Below are 23643 nucleotides of genomic sequence, written 5' to 3' on the forward strand. Positions count from 1 at the left end.
GTCTACACCAAGAACCATGTTCTTTATGTAGGTATAGAAAGGATCCCCTGCTCTGCAGTAAAGAGAGTTCCCTGGTAAACCAACCTGGCTATTTCTGATTCTGCAATCTGGAAGCTTTAAATTTTATATTTTCCCATAATATAACATCTGAGAAGGAGATTTTGAAAAATATTTTCTGTTAATTGCTATGACTTGGCATTCTTTTCTCATTGGTACAGGTTAGGATCATGATACCTGGGAATAATGTTACTAGTTAAACAATTATAGGATTTGGTTTCCCTAACTTGGGTTTATCAGGTGATAAATCTAATGCCATTTAAATTTCTGTTCAATTTTTCCCATAAATTTTCTTTTAATCTACTTCTTGGGGTAGTTACCAAAGCCAAGGATCTAAATGCTTTTAATCTGTATTCCAGAATAGGTGCTGGTTTGTAAGTGGTTTCTGCCTGGGTTTTCACATCTGAAACAATAAGGTTAATCTATCCCTACTTCAGAGTGAAACTCAATTAACTGTTATTTTTTATGGTGGACTTAATTTTTACCATTTTTAGACAGTTTGTATATATCCGAAGATACTATGGAGGTAACCACTGCCAATCTCTGTCTCTGTCTTGGAACTTATTCTGTTTTACTTCTAGCTTCCTTCCTTTAATGCAGGGCTTGTAATGGGACTTTTTAGCAATAAAATGTACATGACTATCATACTGTCAGATATCTTAAATTGATGAACAATGGGTAGATTAGTCTGTTCTCATGCTGCTAATAAAGAGATACCCAAGACTGGATAATTTATAAAGAAAAGAGGTTTAATTGACTCACAGTTTTACATGGCTGGAAAGACCACACAATCATGGCCGAAGGTGAAAGAGAAAGTGACGTCTTACATGGTGGCAGGCAAAACAGCTTGTGTAGGGCTACTCCCCTTTATGAAACCATCAAGTCTCATGAGACTTATTCATTACCACAAGAACAGCATGTGAAAGATATGCCCCCATAATTCAATTACTGCCCACTGATTCCCTCTCAAGACACATGGGAGTTATGGGAGGTACAATTTAAGATGAGATTTGGGTAGGAACATAGCCAAACAATATCACTGAAGGAAGAAAATTTCCCTATGTCAAGGCTTTTGTATGTTTTTTTCAATGTTCTGATGAGATTTTATCTCATTTATAGGAATTTACCTAAAGTCCTGAGTAATCAACTGAATTACATATTCTCTTATTTTTATATTAATCCTCTTAAAGTTCCAGCCAAAACAAACACTTAGGCTGAGTCACAGTATCCAACAACTAAAGATTTATCACATGAAAAATATTGACTCCTTATAAGCTGAGGTATATCATCTACCACCTCAGTCTCTGTAACTGCACATTTGAGGATATTTCATTTGCAAAACCCTTTTCTTCAATATTTGTCATACCATATGTGAATCACTGTTCTATTTGACAAGTTTTTAAAATTTTCACCAATTCGATACTGTAGATTAATTGCACAATGTTTAATTGATAACTTTTAATTTTTCTTTCCTAGTTGGCACATAAAATATTGCAAGCTTATTTCTCACAAATGATAGCAATTAAAAATTCATAATATTTTAGTGATCAAAATGCTCTTGCAATTGACAAACACAACTAAGTATTGGGCTGATAAGGAATGTATTGTCTACATACTAAAAAGTATATTAGAAACACTTGTTTCTACATACTCAATTTATATAATTAGAGATCTTTTGTATTTCTGTTTTGTTTTGTTTTGTTTTGTTTTGTTTTTTGAGACAGAGTCTGGCTCTGTTGCCAGGCTGGAGTGCAGTGGCATGATCTCGGCTCCCTGCAACCTCTGCCTCCTGGGTCCAAATGATTCTCCTGCCTTAGCCTCCTGGAGAGCTGGCTCTATAGGAGCTGCCACCACATCAAGCTAATTTTTTTGTATTTTTAGTAGAGACAAGGTTTCAATATGTTGACCAGGGTGGTCTCCATCTCCTGACCTTGTGATCCACCCACCTGGCATCCCAAAGTGCTGCTGGGATTACAGGTGTGAGCCACTATGCACAGCCTTGCATTTCAATTCTCAGACCTATTTTCTTCTGCATTGGTGTCATTATAAATCAAATTTTCTTCAAAAGAGGTGAAGTTGGCCACCTTTTGTTGTCTTTATAGCCTAACCCATTAGAAATAAAGCTCCTTTGCCTCCCTCAGATCACGGACTCCTCACTGTGTCCCTCCACTGCATAAAAGTAGATGAGATATACTGGATGTACCAGCCTCAATATGGAGCTGACCTAAAGTGCTGGGTGATGAGGTGAGTCTCATTCAAATTCTTGGAATAAAATCAGTAGGGTTTCCCAAAAAGTAAACAAGAAAGGTAAACAATTGTCTACCATAGTCTACAATAAATGTTTTCTCTCAAATAAGAAAATTCCGTCACAAATTGTCACAAAAATGATAACCAAACTCAAGTTAGTTTATGAAGGTAATTTGGACAATGATTAACTTACGTCTTATACATGCTAAAATATGAAATTATCTGATTCAATTTATATAAGCAAAATTGACTGAGAAAAAACTAGCTACATATATGCAAGTTAAATTATGACAGAAGCAACCAAATGAACATTTCTAATTTTCTTTCACAAAACAAGTACTTCTTTGTGGACTAAAGCCAGTTGCATTTTTAAAACATACCCTTTCATTCCTTCTGACACACCACTCACTCCAATCTGAGATCCTTTTGTTACTAAGACTTTTAATGATGGTTTCTTAAGGAAGAAAAAATTACTCCACTATTTTCTCAGGATCTCCATTTGGGCCTAAGCATTAAACTGACAAAAGATAGATTCATGGGATAAATGCATATGCATTCTATAAATTTTATATTGACATGAGAATCCCCATAAGAGAATGAAGAGCCCAAGAAGTAGTTAAGAGTTGAGTTTAGGCTGGACACAGTGGTTCATGCCTGTAATCCCAGCACTTTGGGAGGTGAGGTGGACAGAACACGAGGTCAGGAGTTTGAGGCCAGTCTGACCAACATAGTGAATCCTGTCTCCCTAAAAACACAAAAATTAGCCAGGTGTGGTTGTGTGAGCCTGTAATCCCAGCTACTCAGGAGGTGAAGCAGGAGAATCACTTGAACCCAGGAGACGGATGTTGCAGTGAGCTGAGATTGCACCTTTGTACTCCAGCCTGGGCGACAGAGCCAGACTCCATCTAAAAGAAAAAAGAGTTGAGTTGAGTTGGGCTTATATACTGAATTGGGTAAATTCTGAAAATGTGACAAGACAAAGAGACTTGAGATAGGGCAGTTAATGGTGTAAAAGTAGCAATGAAGGTTAGTGTGAGTTTACAAGGTTTGAACAGATTTCGCTCAGACTGTACTCCCATTCCCGGTCATAAGAATGTTATGTTCCTCCTGGTATAGGAAGGACAACTTCCATAGAATGGCTTTATTTCTCTCCTTCAGGATGAAAAAGGGGCAGTCAGAGTGTACTTCTTACACTTCCTGTTTTTCTAATGCTTTTAGCTCTAAATAATACTTATGTCAAAGTGACATATTTTAGGTGGCATGTTCTGCCACCCTTCACAAGATATGAGCAGTCTTCATTGTTATGGTTGTTGTTGACTACCAACTAAGACTGACTAGTTTTATTAAAAATAGATTAGCATTCACTAACATCAGGAAAGAGCTTAAGGTAAGATAAGTATATAAGCATCAAATATCAAACATGGGAAAATGTTTGACAAAGCATAGCATACTATTTAAGCGTTTTCAACAGTGTGAAAATACAGATTAGGAAATTGCTTTTGAAGTGTCTTATAACAGTCGAATTAGTTCAGGAAGAGTACTCTGCTATTAGCTGTAGTGGTTTTTGACCTCAATAGATTGTTCCTCTAATAAAGGCCCATGTAGGTCAATGGGACAAATGAATTTAAAGCATAAGGCATTACAAATATCTAACTAATGCCAGTGGTTTTCAAACGCTGCTGCATATTTGAATCTTCTGGGCCCAGGCCCAACTGAGGGAGATTCCTATTCAATTGACCAGAGGTATTTAAAGCACCTCTGGTAATTCTGATACAGACACAGGGATAGATACACTGGTTTCAGCGAACATGGTTAGGATATCCACATTTGCTAGTAACAGTGATGCCACTTTAGAAATAGAGACAGTAGAAGTTTGAATAAACAAACAATGTGCTTACTAGGTAAGTGCAATCACCTAATTTGCACTTATTTCACATTTCACAATTACCTTTTTCACATTACTTCCACTAAAACCCATAAGAATTCTGGTAATACAGTGCTGAATTATTTTATAGTTATTTTACAGAATCCATTTATTTTTAGTCAGAAGAACTGTTGAAAATATACCACTTTCTTTTCAAGGTATGTGAGATGGTAGGGGGCTGAATTCAAAGAATATATACTCTTCAATAAGTCAGTTCTTTCCTTAAAAAAAAATTACTGAGCACTAAATAAGCACGATTATAGACACTAACCTAAAAATTAGAGGTACATGGGTGAAAAAGAGTAATAAAAATCCTGTTCTCACCAATCTTGAATTATAATAGTGTACATAACTTTATTCTCCAAAAAAGTGAACACATTTTCTTTGTACTTTTTAAATAACACAAAACAAAAGTCTGCTATATTTGAATTTGAAATAAATTGCTTTGATTTGGAGGTCATGAGCAAAATGTCCTAGTAGTTTAAAATGACTAATAGAAAAGTAACATGAGAGGTTAGCAAAGTAAAGAGAAAGAACACAAGGATTATTTTGAATGAAAAAGGGTTTTAACTACACAGATGCAAATTATATTTTTTCAATAATAAGAGAAAATCTTGGGCATTATTTGCCAACGAATTTAAAGATGTAAAGTAGATAAATTCTCAATGAACAATAAATGATTAAATATTAAAAATAAATTAAAATATTGAATAGTTCAAACCATTGGGGGAATCAAATTGTTAATTATAAATATATTCCCAAACACCAGAAACCAAACAAACAAATCAAAAAACCACCAGACCCACTTCATTTTAAAAGTCAACGAAAATGTCTGTGAAAATTGAAAAATTATAGGCCAATATCATTTATGAATGTGGATGCAAAAATAAAAAATATTAGGACATAGAAGCCACCAACATATAAAACTAGACATATATAATGATAGAAGTAGGTTTACCAACTAAAATTATTTAAGATTAAACAATCTACATAATTTACTCAATACATTAACATACTAAAAGTGAAAAATATTATTGTAGTAGTAGATGCAACAAAAGAGCAATCAATAGAATCAATTATCCATATATGATTAAAAAATTCTTAGAAAACTATGAAAAGTCAGACAATGTCAACTGTTAAAAGAACTTGAACAATGAAAGCTTATATTAACTTTTGGGTGAGTTGAAAATTTGTATAACCATTTTAGAAAACCATGTATTGTGAAGATTTATAAAGTATGAGCCACAAAGTTTATTTCTATAAATATACTAGATACCAGTGGCTTTTATACTTGGAAGTGCATCAGAATCACCTGGACAGGTTGTTAAAAACTGTACCCCACTACCCCCAGAGTTTTTGATTCAGCAGGTTTGGAGTGAGGCTGAAGAATTTGCCTACCTAACAAGTTCCCAAGTGATTCTACTGGTCAGGAGGACAAACTTTGAGTACCATTACTATGAAGATCCACTTGTATTTGTGCAGCTACAGACATATTAAAAACCAGAAACAAAAAAAAAGTTCCATGAGGAGAGGAGTAGATACATAAAATCCAAGGGAATCTAGTACTGGTGATGATAAATGGTCTATGGCTTATACAACAACTTAGATGAATTTCTGATTTAAAAAAGCAAGTTGCAGAAGAATACATACAAAAACCTATTTGTGTAATTGCTAAAGCACACAAAACACAAATATATCATATAGTGATACACAGTTTTTTGATAAAACTATAAAGAAAAGCAAATGGAAAATACACATGTAATTGAGTAGTATTCACCTCTGCTAGGAAATGCAAGATGTAATGCAGCAAGCAGAGCACACAGGATTTTAAAGGATATATCTTAAAATGAATAGTATAAAAGTAGATATTTCTTTTTTCCTTTTTTTTTTGATAATACATTTAAACTCTCCTGTATGTTATAAACTCATGAATATATTGAATATTCTATAATAAAGAAGTAATCCCTAATTAGTACTAACCTTAATTCAGGCTGCTTATCTCTACCTTCATTGTCTTTAATAGCTGCTTTTATAAAACTGTCTATATAGTGGTCCACCCTAAAACAATTCTAAGGAGAGACATTTCTTCTTTATCTCATAAATGTTAGAAGGTCTTTTGTTTTTTAGTCTTTAAGTATACATTTTGTAAAATGATCATAAGTTCTTACTGCCAGATAGGCTATTTCTCTATGACCTTCCTTAGAAACTACTCTTTCAGCCAGATATGTCTTATCACCTGCTTCATTCAATGATAAATAATTTTATAGAAATTCAAAGCAGTAATATTTGAACTTGGATTCAAAGTTACCTAGTCCAAGCAAATATTTATTTCATGGATTTCCCTTTTAATGACACAAATAAATGGCTGCCTAATCTCAGACTGAAGTTCTGTCATTGTTAGAAATTGAGTAATTAGTGAAAGCATTAAAAAAAATTATTGCAACTTTGGGAGGCCAAGGTGGGTGGATCACGAGGTCAAGAGATCAAGACCATCCTGGCCAACATAGTGAAACCCCATCTCTACTAAAATATAAAAATTAGTTGGGCGTGGTGGTGTGTGTCTGTAGTCCCAACTACTGTGGAGGCTGAGGCAGGAGAATTGCTTGAACCTGGGAGGTGGAGGTTGCAGTGAGCCGAGATAGGGCCACTGCACTCCAGCCTGGCGCCTGGGGACAGAGCAAGACTCTGTCTTAAAAAAAAAAAAAAATTATTGCAAAACTAAAAAGAAATAAAAGTGCCTGGAAGTAAAATTTCCCAGACTTCTAAATTTCAAATATTAATACAGGCTTTGGAAGCAGAAAGCATAAACCTGAACTCCAAATTATGCAAAATTTTTTCAAGTATTTGTAAGTAGTTTTTATTTTTTCCCTAAATATTCTCCCCTCCAATCTGAACATCTTCAGACATTTTTCTGTAAAGGTGTTTGGATACACTTAAATTTATCAGTGCTTCTTTAAGGCCATGACAGCACTCAGACTCTAATACCACCTATCATTATCAGAATATGAGATTTATTAATACCTGCTATCATAATTTCAATCCATTTTGGCAGAAATATGACATTGTTAACAAGAGTTGAGCTTCTGTCAAGCTAATGTTCTTCAGTCTAATGAGCCTTCTGTTAACACACAATGTTCATTCACCTTTAGGCATAGCTAATAGTCTGTGTAAAAGTTTTGCTGTAGTTTTGTTCTAAATAATAGGTTTTAAATTAACTTTTATCTCATCACATTTACTTTATTAATCTATTGTGTTAAGATATCTTTGGATCTCAGATATGACACCCAACATGTTATTCTTCCCACGAGTTTTCTATAACCCTCACAAGTCACTAACCTATTTTTAATGTCTTCATCCAAAGACATTGAAAAAAAAATTAAATTAGGATCCGGAACAAAACTTTAAATCATTCCTTTCAGGTTAGTAATGATATATTAGACAACATTTTCTGGTAAGGTTGTTTAAGTGGTTGCCATTAATGAAATGTTACTTAGTTCAAATTTCATCATGTTTTCTACTAATTTATTATGAAAGATTTCAAGGGCATTATATGTATAAAGCCCTCTTGATTTACCAGTCTCAGAATCCTTTCAGAAATTAAAAAGGGTAGTCTGACCTATTTTATTTTCATCTCAATGCATCCAATGCCTTTGCCTAATTGTTTTTGACATTCTTAATGCCCACAAAATATCTGTGAGCTAATCCGTATAAAAATTTTGCATAAGATCAGTAACGACTTCATTTGTCTTTAGTAATCCCTTCCCTGGAATAAATATTTTATTTACATTTTCATTGCTTCAGTACTCCTTTCATTATTTCCCTGCTATCATAATCACATTATTTTATTTTATTTATCTTTTCCAGGTGGAGTCTCAGCTCACTGCAACCTCTGCCTCCCGCCTTCAGGCAATTTTCCTGACTCAGCCTCTCCTGTAGCTGGAATTACAGGTGTGTGCCACCATGCCCAGCTAATTTTTCTTTTTTGTGTGTTTTTAGTAGAGACAGGTTTCACTGTGTTAGCCAGGATGAGAATTGCATTATTTTGTGATTCTCCATAATCACATGTCTTCTCAGTGAGATTTTTCTGAAAATGGTTTTGTGGCTCTGGCCAGAGTGATTGGCTCAAGGATGGGTAGACCACCAAACCTGGCTAATACCAAAACTTTTTTAATGAAACTATTATCTCTTTCTCTTGAAGTAACTTAGGTGAAAGCATGTACTTCCCTATTCCAGTAACTGAGGTGAAAATAATGGTCGTTGTCTTTTTCAAGAGGACAGCACTGCCTCTAATCAGATGACTATATAGAGATAAGTAGAGCTGAGAGATGCAGAAAGAGATCTCTGATGTCATTATTTGTGTTCCCATATCTCTTAAATCAGCTGCATATTTAAGTTTCCCAATGAGGTGAAACAAATTCTGAAGGTAAGAGTCTAATAATGTATTCTAAAACCTAAACAAAACTGCTTTGGGTGCTATTGTGACTTAATAATAAAAGCAAAACTCTATTATTCATTAAGGATTTCATTAAGGAGAAATCCTTAATAGTAGAGTTTTGCTTTTGAAAATCAGCATTTGTCTACTTCCTCAATGTGTAGGTAAGTCTTCTGATTTCTCATAGACATTCTTTTGTATCTTGGCTCAAAATAATGTCAAATATTGAGAAATTTGCATATGTTAGTGGATATTGCACTTCTTTCACATTTCCCTCTGTGCTAAAATTATCTTTGTCTCTTTCATTACAATGCTTCTTCCTTTCCTCTGTACTCACCAAAATGTGTCTAAGAATTTTAGGGCACATTTACAGATAATTGACTTTGATTTCCCCAGTTTTCAGAGGGAATTTATATAAAACAGTTTTTAAAATACTATTTGCATTTTTAAAATAAACTAATAAGTAATAATCTTTTAAAAAGTTGAAAATATTTTTCCTACTACCATACAAAGGCATTAAAATAATATTGAACTTGTCTGTCGTATGATATGTGACTGGAAAACATATTTATATGTTATTTCATATTATCAATCACCATAATTTGTTTTTCATAAATGGTCATTTGATTTGCCTTTCTCATACAAACACTGAGAAAATACAACACAATTTGAAGACATACTCTCTCTCTAGACTTTCTTTGATTGAGGCTGCTTACTGCAGTACCAAAGATCATTTTTTAAAAATTGAGCTTCTAGGCATTCTAATGAGAACACCATTTGGAAAATGAACCAATGAACTACTGCAATTAAGAGGGTGCTATAAGTCTGTGACAACAGTGCTAGGAAAGGTGCAAAGTTCTTGAATTAATCTCAGTGGGCTAATGATAGTCACTTAAGTGTCAGTGTTAACTTTTTCATTGCGATGGAAAGAACTAACTCCTTTGCTTTTCTAGGCCAAGCAGACCAGAACACTCACCGTAGCAGGAAGTAGCATTCATTTGAAATAATGTGCTACAGGGAGAGGCTTTATGAACTAGATGTGCAGAAACTTGAATATTATTTTGATTAATTGGTTAATTGAAGTGCTACTACTACTGTCCTTAAAATTAGAATGAAAGTAATCGTTATAGTGTTGTCAGCTAAAACGTGGCTGGACTCCAACCGTGAAGTTTATAGGATTCTGTATTTTTATCTATAAAATATTGTCCACCGGCAGGGAAGACAGTTTACCTTAATAAGGTAATAAATATTTCTGAGGAAATATCCCTGTATCTTATAATATTACCCAATATTAAAACACCCTAATAAAATAGTGATTCAATGATAAATCTTCACTTTATTTCAAAGGATACTTGGAAGTTTTGTGTTTTAAACAGTGTTCATCACCACCTTCTCTGTGGATGCTAGGCAGTGGAGTACAAACTAAAATGACACCAATAATTAGAATAAATTTGCATTGTGAAACTAGTTAAAACACTCTACTGCGATTATTCAAGTTAGTATTTCTTTCTTCAGACAAATACAGTAAGGGCCATAATTGGTAGGGAAAGAAATCAATAGGTTATACGTCATAATAAAAAGATAACATAAGGAATTTTGACAAAACTAACAGTGAAAGGTGATTTTCTTCAGATATAAAAAGAAAAAGAAAGTATACTACATCTCATAAGATAGCCTTCATTTTGATTTCACATTCACATGCTACAAAATGCTGAAATCACAACTATATTACTCTATAAAGTTTATAAGATCACATAAATCATTTGGAAATGTGAATCCATATGCGAACTTGTCAGTATAATTTTGTATAAAATATTTCCTCTTTCAAAGCATATTCAAGGAAGTGGCCATGATCTAATATTCTATTAACCAGAACTCTTTAATCTCAATTATTTTTTAAAAAACAACTTTAATTAAATAAAGGAGGAGTCTGGAATCACAAAACAATCTTTGCTTTGTTACTCAAAATTACTGCGTCTGAGTTCTCTAATTTTAAACTAGATTAGAATAATCAGAATTCTATAGAGTGGCTTTTTGGTCATTCATCATTCACGAGTATAATGAAAAATGTCTGTAATTATAATCAGTTAGATCATTAAAATCCTAAATTCTGATATCAAAAGAACAACACATTAAGGAGTTCTTTATACAAAACATAAAAGTGTCTTTTTGACTACTTTCTCCAGGTGTGATAAGCCTAATGAGTTAGTTTTCCTTCCAAATTTCAACACTAGAATTACTAAAAGAGAGAAAATTGAAGGCCTTTAGAGCTCCACTCAGCAACTACCACAACTACTGTCAAATCAATCGATCAATTAATGATAACGGTGAATGAAATATAAAAAATATCCTCAAAATAATAAAGTAAATATCTCTAAAGATATTTAGAGATATGTACACATGACACATATATAATATGCATTATATGTATGCATCATGTGTATATTACACACGTATACTATACATGAATAAGAAGATTTTAAAGTTAAGTAATAGAAACAGAAAATTTAGGATAGCAGAGAAACAGGGTTGTAAGGTAAAGAAACACAGGGATCTTCAACAGCTTTGGCAATGAACTCTTTCTAAGTGGAGTGGTGGGTTAGGACACTATCTTATATTTTATAACTTTCTTTGTGTGAAGATTTTATATTAGAGAAGGTGATTATAAAGTAACTAGATTGATAGGCTTAATAGCAGTATAGAAACAGCATCTACTGTTGTTGGGCATTCTATAATCTAAAAATTTTTTAATTTCAAATACTAAAGCAACTAATATTTTTCATTTATATGTCTGCTCATTGTAAACTGGTCTTATGGTAGTTGGTAGAATCATAATAGAAGAAGTCAAAACAAACATGTACATTTCAATCCTTTATTTATTTCATATCCAATCACAATGCTATGACTAAAGAAAATAGCTATGCTAAGCTGATAGTCACTATGGCTGCACTATACACTTTGGCTGTTGTAGGAGTAGGACCTCAAAGCAAGATGTAATTAAACATCTACTAAGGGGAGGAAATGAAGAGTTAGGAAAAATAAATTAATCTACCATATTACTAAAGAAAAAATTAGTGTTTTGGAAGTTATAAGAAAAAAGAAAAACAAGTGGAAGTATTAAGAGAAGAGTTGTGTCACTAGATTCCCAATTATTCCAAAATAACTTTACATGATTTCCATTATTCCAATACAACTTTAAAATAATAAAAATACAATTCATAATTCAAAAACTATCATTTTTTCCCATTGCAACTTTTGGAAAAATATTATAAAACTGGAATTATAATATACCAAAAGCATACACAACATATAGCCTATGTATGTTTTATATAATTATATATGTATATATTTATTAAGCACATAAATAGAATAAGAAAATATAATCTATGTAACAAAAGATAAAGCAGAAATTAAAAAAAACAAAGGGAGTTTAAAAACATTAGATGGTAAAAAAGTATAACACCAATTATAATTAAAAATGGATTAAACTATAATTCAAGGCACAGAAATTTTATTTGTAAAAACATAACATACGTTTTGTGTACCTTTAAAATTAAATAATAGATTTTGAAAACAGAAGTTAAAAAAATTCAAAACAAATGATCAAAATAAATTATGATGTCAATAATAGTCAAAATTAAAATGATAAAGACGAAAAGAATGTATTGTCAAAAAAACAGGTTAACAAGATATAATTAAGAGTCATTTTCAGATGCTTAATAATTTGTCCTTAGCTATACAAAACTATTCTCAAAAATATGTAAGGAAGTAAAAAATTTCAAAACTTTTAGTTTCTGAATTTAACAAATTTATTTTAAAATAAGCATTTTAAAATTAGTTTGTTGTTTGTAAAACAAAGTAAATAACATACCACATAACATTTATCATCTTAACATTTTTAAGTGTACAGTACAGTAGTGTTAACTATACAGGCATACCTCAGAGAGATTGTAGGCTCAGTTTCAGACTACCACAATAAAGCAAATATTGCAATAAAGTGAGTCACACAAATGTGTTGGCTTCCCAGTACAAATAAAAGTTATGTTTATACTACACAGTAGTCTAGCAAGTATTCAATTGTATTATGTCTAGAAAATGTATATACCTTAATTAAAAATACTTTATTGCTAAAAATTACTAACCACCATCAAAACTTTCAGCAAGTCACCATATTTTGGCAGGTGGTGGGCATTGCCTCGATGTTGATGGCTGCTGAAGGATCAACGTGGTGGTTACTAAAGGTTGGAATGGCTGTTGGAATTTCTTAAAATAAAACAATGAAGTTTGTTGCACTGATTGACCCTTCTTTTTATGAAAGATTTCTATGTAGCATGTGATGTTGTTTGATAGCATTTTACCCACAGTAGAACTTTTTTCAAAATTGGAGTCTATGTTCTCAAACTCTGCCACTGCTTTATTAACAAACTTTCTGTAGTATTCTAAATCATTGTAGTATTCTAAGTTCAACAATGTTCATAATATCCTCACCAGGAGTAGATTTCATCTCAAGAAACCACTTTATTTGTTTATCCATAAAAACTCCTTATTTGTTGCAGTTTTATCAGATTGCTGCAATTTAATCACTTCTCTAGGCTCCACTCTAATTCTAGTTATCTTGCTCTTGCTACAACATCTGCAGTTACTTCGACCACTGAAGTCTCAAACTCCTCAAAGTCATTCATAAGTGTTGGAATTAACATCTTTCAAACTCCCATTAATATTGATATTTGACCTCTCCCACAAATCACAAATATTCTTAATGGTACTTAGAATAATGAGTTTTTTCCAAAACTATTTTAATTTGTTTTGCCCAAATTTATCAAAGAAATCACTCTATCTGTGACCACTATAGCCTTACAAAAATTATCTTTTAATAAGAATTGAAAGTGCTGGTTGAACCATGGCTGCAGAATGGGTGTTGGTGCTGTCAAGCAAGAAAAAAAAAAACATTAAGCTCCTTGTACATCTCCATTAGAACTCTTAAGTGACCAGGTACATTGTCAGTGAGCAGTATTATTTTGAAAAGAATCTTTTTATCTGAGCAGTAGGTCTCAATAGTGGGTTTAAAATATTCACTAAATCATGCTATAAACAGATGTGCTGTCATGTAGACATTGTGGTTCAATTTATTGAGCCCAGAGTAGATTTAGCATAATTCTTTAAACCCTAGGTTGGAGCGGTAAATGAGTACTGGCTTCCACTTAAAGTTACAAGACACATTTGCCTCTAACAAGACAGTCAGCCTGTCCTTCGAAGCCAGACATTGACTTCTTTTCTCTAGCTGTGAGTCTTAGATGACATACTTTTCCTATGGAAGGCTATTTTGTATACTTTGGAAACCTGTTATTTCATATAGCCACCTTCATCAATTATCTGAGTTAAATCTTCTGGATTACTCACTGTGGCTTCTGCACCAGCAGTTGCTGCTTCATCTTGCAGTTTTCTATTATAACTGCTTTTCTTAGTCCTCATGAACCAATCTTTGCTGGCTTTAAACTTTCCTTCTGCACCTCTCTCAGCTTCATAGAATTCAAGAGAATCTCGTCTCTTCATAGAAGAGAGTTAGAGTCTTGCTCTGAATTAGGCTTTACTGGCGGGAAATGTTGTGGCTATTTGATCTTCTGTCCACTAAAACTTTTTCTATGTCAGCAATAAAACTAGTTTTCTTTCTTATCATTTGTGGTTTCACTGAAGTAGTACTTTAAATTTCCTTCAAGAACATTTAATCTGCATTCACAATTGACTATGCAAGAGGCCTAACTCTCAGCTTACCTTAGTGTCTGACATGCTTTCCTCACTAAGCTTAGACATTTCTAGCTTTTTGGTGAGAAACATGTTACTCTTTCACTTAAACATTCAGAGACCATTGTAGGGTTAGTAAATGGCCTATTTTCAATATTGTTGTGTCTCAGGAAGAGGGAGGGCTGAGGAGAGCATGATGGGGGAAGGGCTGGTTGGTGGAGTAGTCAACGCACACATAACATTTATTGATTAAGTTTGCTTTCTTATGTACCCCCAAAGCAATTATAATAGTAACATTAAAGATCAATGACCAAAGACCACCATAACAGATGATAATAATGATAAAATAGTTTAAAACAATCAAAGAATTACCAGGATGTAACATAGGAACATAAAATGAGCACATAGTGCTGACTTGGGGTAAGGGATATCGTGGGTGAAAGGCAAAGGCTTTTCTTCTTTTTTGTAACAATTTTAATGCAGCTGTTTGTGGCTTTTCATTTGCCTAGGGTGCTGCAACCTCTCAATTGGTTCTGGAGTTCTCATGAAGGCTTTTTGGATGGTATATTCCTGTTAAGTCAGTGTCTTTGTAGGGGGAAATTGTCTGGGGATTTTTTTATTATTATTTTTGTTATGGAGTCTCCTCCTGTCACCCAGGCTGGAGTGCAGTGGTGTGTTCTCTGCTCACTGCAACCTCTACCTCCTGGGTTCAAGTGATTCTCCTGCTTTAGCCTCCCAAGTAGCAGGGATTACAGGTGCCTACCACCACACCTGGCAAATTTTTTTTTTTTTTAGAGACAGGGTTTCACCATGTTAGGTAGGCCGATCTCAAACTCCTGACTTCAAGTGATCCACCGGCCTCTCCTGGGATTACAGGTGTGAACCACCATGCCTAGCCGGTCTAAGGATTTTTATTCAACTGTTCTGCTGGTGTCACTCAGAATACATGCTACTTTTAAGAACGCATGAAATAATAGAAACATACTGTGCATTAGACCACCAAAGGCCTCAATAAATTTCAAAGAATTTACAAATGAACTGAGTTCTTAGACGTGTGTGCGCGTGCGCGTGTGCATGGGTGTGTGTGTATATGTGTGTGTGTGTGTTTATAATGAAATAATAGTAGCCTTAAAAATATTTTGTTTCACTGGGCACGGTGGCTCAAGCCTGTAATCCCAGCACTTTGGGAGGTCGAGGTGGGTGGATCATGAGGTCAAGAGATCGAGACCATCCTGGTCAACATGGTGAAACCCCCTCTCTACTAAAAAATACAAAAAATTTGCTGGGCATGGTGGTGCGTGCCTGTAATCCCAGCTACTCAGGAGGCTGAGGCAGGAGAATTGCCTGAACCCAGGAGGCGGAGGTTGTGGTGAGTCGAGATCGCCCCATTGCACTCCAGCTTGTTAACAAGAGCGAAACTCCATCTCAAAAAAAAAAAGACATATTTTGTTTCAAGAAACTAAAAAAGCACCCTAACAAATAATCCATGGTTTACACAGGAAAGTCTCAAGAAAATTTAAAAATCCTCTGTTAAATAAAAAATAAAAGTACTTTTCAAAATTTGTGGTGTTTACTTAAGGTTGTCATTACAAACACATTTTGAAAGTAAAGAAGCACACGATAGCCTAAATGCAAGTCTGCTATAGCTGTTTAACTGGTGAGAAATAATCACCTGATTAGAACCAAAGATAATAATAGCAAACTAGTAAAGAACTTAGTAACGAGAATATCAGATAGTAATAAAATACAAAGAAATTAATAATATGAGAGAAAAAACAATACAATAAATGAGTCAATATAATATTACTATTACTTTTAATATCAAAAACTGTAATTACTTTGGCACCAACCTAATAAAAAGAAAACTAGATATAATAAATATTGAGATAATTGTCTAAACCTCAAGACAAGCACTTTTAGAACACCTATACACCTAGCATTCTAGGAAGGAATAATGTGCTGTCATTTTTTTCTAAAATATAGCCTGCATTTAATGCAATGCTCCATACTTCAATTTTAGTTTTGGACCTTACTGGCTTGCTACCTATAGCATGTACTTTAATCTCTCTATGGCTCCATTTTCTCATCTGTAAAATTCTCTCTCTGTTTGTATATGTGCTTCAGAAAGAGGAAGAGGGAGAGAGAATTAGGTTGTGTCAATACCCCTAAGCATTTATGACTAATTGTCAAATGCAGGCGCACAATACTGAATTTTAATTGATTGCTCTGGTGGAAGACACTTTGTTCCTCTAGTAAGAAGAATGCGTTTGAGCCTCAGATCAGCTACTTGCAAGGTGTATGACTCAAGTCTGTGAGATTTTCTTTCATAATCCATTAAGTGGCAATATTAATTTCTACATAATAGGGGTTGTTTTAAGGTGATAATATATGTGGAAGTGCTTACTAAGAAATCTCAGTTTTATAATTAGGTTTAGTGACTGATTCTCCTTAATCCTCCTTTAAGGATCCTTTCTGGGACTCATTGTATGAAAATAAAATAGGAATTCTAATAAGTTTTTCTGGAGGGGATATGAATAGTAGCATTATAAAAACTAATACTAAACAAGAAAAATAACTTGGCTAGGTAGATAAATTATTAGCATAATTTGTTAAGTTTTAACTTATTATGTCATTTTATTCTACTTTGAAAGATTATTCTGAAATAAAAATATAATATTGATAGTAAAACTGGGTTATTAAAAAGAATGAAACAAATGTATAGTACTATTTGTGACACAATTTTCTGAAACGTTAACTATGATAATATCAAATGTATTGATTTGTAGTCCATAATCCAGTTATATAGGTACCAATTCATATCTTTGGAAATTGGGTTTTGTTTGCAAATAAAATCAAGGTTAGGGAATAAAAATTTGATGATGCAGACAGATTAGATTGAACTTTTCATATACCTTAACAAATACAAAAGGATTAGAAAAACAATTTGTTTATATGACATAACTTCAGAACACAAGACATATAATGCTCTGGAGACTAGGGATTTGATTTACTTGATATTTTTAATATCGAGTAAATATTCACTAAAGAAGTCCTAGCCAAGAGATCCCTGTTTTTTTCTTTTTCTTTTCTTTTTTGAGACGGAGTTTTGCTCTTGTTACCCAGTCTGGAGTGCAATGGCGCGATCTCTGCTCACCGCAACCTCCGCCTCCTGGGTTCAGGCAATTCTCCTGCCTCAGCCTCCTGAGTAGCTGGGATTACAGGCATGCACCACCGTGCCCAGCTAATTTTTTGTATTTTAGTCACCATGTTGACCAGGATGGTCTCGATCTCTTGACCTCGTGATCCACCCACCTTGGCCTCCCAAAGTGCTGGGATTATAGGCGTGAGCCACCGTGCCCAGCCGAGATTCCTGTTTTTTAAAAATTGAAACAATAAAAGTAAAAGTACTTGAGTGTATTATATAGAAATAAATTTCAGTTTTTAGAAGTCGTGAATTTTTCAGGAAGCAGTTTTATCTCTGCTTCTCTCTGGGGAACTCCATTTACCGGAATCAGACTATCTCAACACATTCACCTATGTATGTCTTCAAACCATCTGAAGTGTTATGGGTGTATTCGGTGGAAATAAGAGTAAATACTTTTTTATTGCAGTGTGTATTTTGAATATGTGATTGGAGTTTCTGCTTGTACTACCAGATAAGGAAGGGTCAGTAAAGCAACACACATTAAGACACTGAAGTACTTTATATTCCAACTTCTGCACATTTATTAAAGTCATAAAGTAATAGCCAAAATGTCTCATTTAATTTACTTTACTCTAAAAAATGTCTCTGTTGCCCTTGAATTATAGAAGCAAGTCAGCTGATTGTTCAAAAGTACATAAAACAATTTTCAGGAATGCTTCATTGCATAGTAACATTAGAAATATGTTTTAAGATTATGATAATTTTTCACAATCTCTTAAGTTTGATTTCAAAGGAGTTTAAATTAAAATACCCAGCCAGGCACAATGGCTTACACCTGTAATCCCAGCACTTCAGGAGACTGATTTGGGAAACAGAGGAAGACCCCATCTCTACAAAAATATTACACCCCTAGTTATTCAGGAGGCCAACATCAGAAAATCTTTTGATGTCAGGAGTTCAAGGTTACAGTGAATTATGATCATGCTACTACACTCTAGTCTGGGTGACAGAGTAAGACTCTGTCTCTAAAAAAATAAAATAAATAATAAATAAAAAATAACAATTAAACATTTTTGAGAAATCTGTATTTCTGAAAATAAATTGAAGCACAAATTTGCCAAACAACACATGTGCCAGTAAACATCTAGAGCTTTGATTTCAAGGTCAGTGAATATCCTATCTGATTATGATTACGTTTGGGTCAAGAAATGTATACTTTCTTTAAAAGTCATCCTTTTAATTCTTCACAAAGATAAAAAAAGTTTTTAAAAAAATCAATAACAAACCAAACAAAATCTCCCACTACTTCTTATTTGCTATATGTGCCTTTCATCTGCACAGTTTCTATTGTTTTTTGGCATTTATGAATATGCCCAGTTTTTAAAAGTTGGGACTTAAACTTACTATATGCACAGGCCTGTATAGGTACCAGCTGAAATTCACAAGATCAAAGATGTTGAGGGTACAATCTGTAGACTTTTACATTTGCCTAACCACAAAGGCAAAAACAAATAAATTAAGCGAGCACAAATCAAAAGCAATATCAAGTTGACGGAAATGAGTAAAACTACTTAGTATCTAACCTTGTTACTGCATGAGCTGTACTGAAGAACACTGAGGTTCAAGGTGATTTACACAACTACTGTCTTGTTTTCAGAATGTTTATTCCAGTAGACACATGCATTCATATTGTAGGGCATTAACATTTGATTTCATTAGTATATTACAATGGATATACTGCAGATATAAATGTATTATATAAAACTGCACAGTTTAGCAAAGTAATACAGTGTGACTACTCAAATTCAAATAAGATCACTTCATAGGCAGCCTATTTAAGATGTTTAATTATTTGGGAATCTATAACCAAAGTTATTTTCCCACTAAGTAGAGTCACTAAAGGAAAATGATACACCTCATCTCACACTAAAAAATGCAGAAAATATGTTACTACATCCTTCATAATATACATCAATAATTCTGCTTAAAATATGCCTTTTTACTATAATTTAATATAGTCACTTTAGTGATAATATTTAGATGTATCATGTTTAAGAGCACATAGCTACGATAGAATTCTTAATTTTCTTCAGAAATATAAACATTAAAACTCTACGTGTATACATATATACACATGTACACTTAAATATACACTTACATATTATATATACATATATACACGCATATATACATATATATACTTAAAAATCTATACTTACAAGTAATAAACTAAGAACTTTGGTCATGAAGACATGTTTGGAACAAAGTAATATGCCCCAGGGGGCCATAGCATTTCCCTATTTGTTCTCTCAACATAAACTATATACCAAGTAATGTATTAAATATTTATGTTACTCTATCATTTAACTCTCAAGAGCCTATGATAAAAATGCTATTATAATGTTTGCTTAAAGGGTATGAAAAATGAAGCTAACTGAGGTCAAATGACTTACCAAGGATCATATAACTAGTTATCATTGGTGTCCATGTAGTCTTACTCTAGATCCCATGTTCTTAAATATTATCCTATACCCTTTCTCTGCCACTAGTTCCATGACATCATTCATGCATGCCTAGTGGACAGGGGGATGATGTGTGGTTAACCTCCTATACATAATTGAGAACACATTTTTCCACAGAATAAATGGCATAATAGATGATTAAGCCCCTGGGTGAAACATGTAAACATGATCAAATATGCACCTAGATGAGCAGAAAGAGTCAAAGCAACCATAGATCAATAATAGAAAACTTTCTTGAATTTTTGTTTTACAGAAAAGTTAATGATATATACAGAGAGCACAGCAATATTCACTCAAAATGCCTATCATGTTTATACATATATAGGACAGAAAAAAGGAACACGGATTAACTGTTACCAAGAATTAGTCAAAATGTGATTTTAACATTTACATTTTTACAACAAATATCACATTTTAGGTAAATTATCACTATTTCAAGAATAAAACAGAAAAAATGGAACCAAATAAAATCAAGTGATCATCAAATAATCAACGTATGTTAAAATGATGGTTATTAAATAAGAGATTAATATGAATTTATACCAAGATTTTAAATCGCATATATTCATGAGTTAAATTACACATTATGCCAAATCTAATCTTCACGATTACATTTTTTTCACAACTGGATTTTTCTTACATGTATTTATTATTTATTAGTTATAGAATATGGAACACTAAATTTTTGCTATTTATAAAATTTTCAGAAATACTTGACTAGAAATAAAGATTGTGAAAGTAACTGCATCAGATAGATGAACACAAAGACAAATTAGTTAAATAAAGAATTATATGGACTTTGGAGTTATTTAATACCTAGCCACCACTTACATATCATAGTGTTCAACATAGCAAAACCCCATCTCTACTAAGAATACAAAATATTAGCCGGCCGTGGTGGTGCACCTTTAGTCCCAGACACTCAGGAAGCTGAGGTGGGATCACCTGATCCTGGAAAGTCAAGGCTGCAGTAAACCATTATCATACTATGGCACTCCAGCCTGGGTAATGGGAGTAAGAAAAAAAAAGAAAGAAAAGAAAATATATATACTCTACATTCACTTCAAGCATGTTATCTGAAAAATGAGTTATTTTATAATACTTTTAGGTTTGCAATATTATACTACATCTTATGTATTATTCCTCACAGTTTCAAATACACAATCAGCTTCCTAGAAATAGTTATTTTTATTATTTTATTTTATATTTATGTAACCCCATTTGTAACTTGGGAATGCCTTGTTACTTGCTCATTAGGTTTAAGAAGATATAGATTTCCAGTTAAAATAGATGCAGGTTTTTAAACTAGCATATTAATTAAAGATAATTCTTACATCAGTAAAAAAATAAATGGAAACATTCTTGTTTTAAGTCCCTTTATGTTTTAAATAATTTAATTATAATGACTATATTAGATACTGAATGGGTGTAGAAGTGAGGAGTCATGTTGAAGAAGTATAATTAAATGTTTATATCAATGATGACTCATAGTTCTTAAATACATGACAGTAAAGTTTCCATTGATCTCAAATCTTTAGTTCCTAATCCACAGAAGGATTTTAGAACAACTTCTATCTTGTGAACATAAACAGAAGATCTAAATGATTTCAGCAAAACACTGTATTGCAAACCATATTCTCACATTCAGAAGTATAAGACATCCTTTAAGTATATCATGCTGCTTCTAATTTTTCCTTTCTATGAGATCATTCTCATTAGCATACAAGCATATGCTAATTTAACCCATCTTAAAATTCTATAAGTGAACCCCTTATTGATCTCCTAATTCTTTCCAGCTATCTCTACATTTCTGGTGTCCCCTTATAGCTAAAATGCATGATAATCGTATTTATTGTATTTTAGCCACATTGATTACAATATGCAAGTAATGTAGGTACCATTAAGACAGGAAAAAAAAATGCTAAACTATGGCCCAAGTTTTTATATCACACTATTGAGAGAACTTTTAATTTTATTTTTATGTAGCAATGATGAAAATTTAAGCAACTATGAAAAACTCTGTGAAAAAGCAGGCAATGACAACTGCATTGGAATAGCTGCCTAGGTGATCATAAGAATAAATGTTGTAATTTTAATATACATTCTAATTTCAGGTATTCAAAAGATAAAATAATGCATTTGTTAGAACTAATGAAACACAGGGTCTATACTCTGCCTCTAAGAGCTGAGTCCTTCTGTTTACTCTTAAGTCGTCTCTAATTAGACTTTTATCAATGTAATGCCAAAAGAAAATGTTTTTGTAAACTTCTCCAGTGATTCTGTTTAAATATTCAACTGGCAGTTCTCAGTTATTTACTTTAATCTATCAGCAGTATTTGACACATGAAGTTACTCCCTCCTTCTTGAAATGCCTTATTTTCTTGGCTTCCAGAGTGTGGGTTCCCTATATTTCTCCCACTTATTTTTATGCCCTTAGTTTTTTGTAGTTTGTTTTAGCTTTTGGCTAGTTCCTTTCTCTTTAACTCTAAATGTTGAAGTAGCCATGATTCAGTTTCTGGACTTTTCTCTCTTTGCACTCATTCTTTGGTGATCTAACAGTATTCTGTGTGTGTGTGTGTGTGTGTGTGTGTGTGTGTGTGTGTGTGTGTTTTAAACTATTAAATAACTCTTACTGGAGATTCCCACATATTAATTTTTCATTCAGACTTCTTTCCCAGATTTCAAGATATTCAGTTACATACTTGAAACATCCATTTGCATGTCTCAATGACATTTCAAAGTTAAAATATTGATCATTCCTTTAAACCCAGTGCCTCCATCTTTAGTCCCATCTCAGGAAAAAAATCAATTTTATCCTTCCAGCAGCACGGGCTTATAAAGCCTCCATTTCACACTTGGCTTCTGTCTTCCACACACTACAACTATACTAAAAAGAAAAAAAAGATTCCTATTGTAGCTACTTCAAAAATACGTTCAAAATCTGACCACTTCTCATCCTCCTCCCCACTCTCACCACTATCACAAGCCTGGCTGAAACCACGATCTTCTTACCTGCTTTGTTAATACTTGACACTAGTTGATGTCCTTATTGCCTCTCTTGTTCCTTTACAATCTTCTATTAATGCCCAAGCCAAAGTGATCCTTTGGAAATAAAGTCATTTCATTCTATTTTTCATCAGGCCCTCTGATGATTTGCTATCCCACTCCATATACAACCTTATAATGGCTCTAAGACCTCTACAATTTGTGTCACCACCACCACCACCACACTTTCCCTGCCTCTTTGTCTTTCTTTCTGTATTGCCCTTATCTTTATATGCATATGGTGATCTTCTTGATGCTACATTGACCAGGTTAGCTCTAGCCTCATGGCCATTGCTCATAGGGTCCTTTCTATGTATAACACTCCTGCCTCAGGTATCCACATGGTTGTACTTCTTTGTCTTCTTTAAGTATTTGTCCAAAGTCCACATTCACAGTGAAGAGCTCAGTGACCAGCCTATTTATTTATTTATTGACTTTATTTTACTGCTTTTTAGATACAGTCTCACTCTGTTGCCCAGGCAGTGGCATGATCTTGGCTCACTGCAGCCTCTGCCTCCCAGGTTCAAGC

Source organism: Callithrix jacchus, chromosome 7 (genome assembly GCF_049354715.1).
Source record: "Callithrix jacchus isolate 240 chromosome 7, calJac240_pri, whole genome shotgun sequence".
NCBI lineage: Eukaryota > Metazoa > Chordata > Mammalia > Primates > Cebidae > Callithrix > Callithrix jacchus.